Below are 1,474 nucleotides of genomic sequence, written 5' to 3' on the forward strand. Positions count from 1 at the left end.
AATGGCATCCCTGAAGATCCTGAGCTCGTTGATAGAAGCGCCATACGACACCTTTGCGCTGGAGAGAATTATACATACCTGGGCGTGCCACAGAGCCGCATTTAGGATGTGACATCTATAAAGAATACTCTCCGAAGCAGATACACACGTCTCATCCGACAGATTTGGTCTTCCGAACTGTCGGCGAGGAACAAAGTATCTGCAACGAACATCCTTGCCGTCCCGGTACTACTCTATTCATTTGGAGCAGTTCCATGGACTAAGAACGAGGTCAGATCTCTTGATATCGGGACAAGAAAGGTTATGCACATGAACAAAAGCATGCATCTTAAGTTTTCCGTTCCGCGACTGTACATCTCACGCCGTCAAGGGTGTCGCGAAATATTGAGTCTTGAATGTCTTCACAACAGGATTATTCTGGGTACAGCACATAGAGTTGCAAATGGAAGAGACCCTCTTCTTAAAATGGTCAGGAATCACGAAGATTTGGGCGAAGGAGCGTCTCTGTACAAAGCAGCGGAGGAAGCTGCTGAAGCACTCGAAATTGACTTCAGTATTAGGGGTGAGCAAAATGCATCAAATCTTATCTATCTCGAGTGCTCACTCCTGAAAGCCTGGATAAAGAAAGCACAAGAGAGAAACTTTCGCGAACAGTTCCTCGATAACAGGATGCATGGTATCTTCCACAGAAATGTGGAGGATCAGTCAATGTCGTTTGAGCCTACGTTTGCTTTCCTTAAATCGCCCGGATTGAAGTTCGGTACAGAGGGTTTCATTTTGACATGCCAAGACGGGGTCATTTCCATCCTAATATACTGTCGCCACATTTTGAGCCAAGACATTCCCGATGATAGCTGCAGGGCGTGCCTTGCACACACCAAGCATTAAGCTCACATAGTATCTAGTTGTCCAACTCATGCGGGAACGACCTACATCAAAAGGCACAATGCGGCACTAAGAGTGCTTTATTACCATTTCTGTCACTCTTAGGGCATTACCCTTAATAGCACTCCTCTAAACGCTCCTAGAGAAATCGGTTTAATTGTCAAGAATGGGAAGTGTCGTATATACTGGAACTTTATATTCTCGACAATTGTTTCTGTTGCACACTCGAGGCCAGACATGGTTCTTCTTGACTTCGAGAAGCGAACCATTTTCGTTAACGAATTTTCGGCACCAGCTGACAAAAACATCATAGTACCCGGAATATTCTATTAAATCTAATCGTCCTTATCAGCGCTCTTGCAGGTGCCAAGCTTTCACTCCTTAATAGCCTGAAAATCATCCCTGCATGTCAACAATATGCTAAAACACTTGCGGGAAAAATGCAGAAGGCGGTAGTCCTTGGATCGCTCCATGTTCTCAGGGTGCACGAAACTTTTGCTGGATCGTCGTATTGTTTCCGTTACAGACTTTAACCATCTATCTCATAGTTGCGAGACGTGGTTGTGGCTGAAATTATACCGCGATTTCG

The sequence above is a fragment of the Belonocnema kinseyi genome, chromosome 10 (genome assembly GCF_010883055.1).
Source record: "Belonocnema kinseyi isolate 2016_QV_RU_SX_M_011 chromosome 10, B_treatae_v1, whole genome shotgun sequence".
Taxonomy (NCBI): Eukaryota; Metazoa; Arthropoda; class Insecta; order Hymenoptera; family Cynipidae; genus Belonocnema; species Belonocnema kinseyi.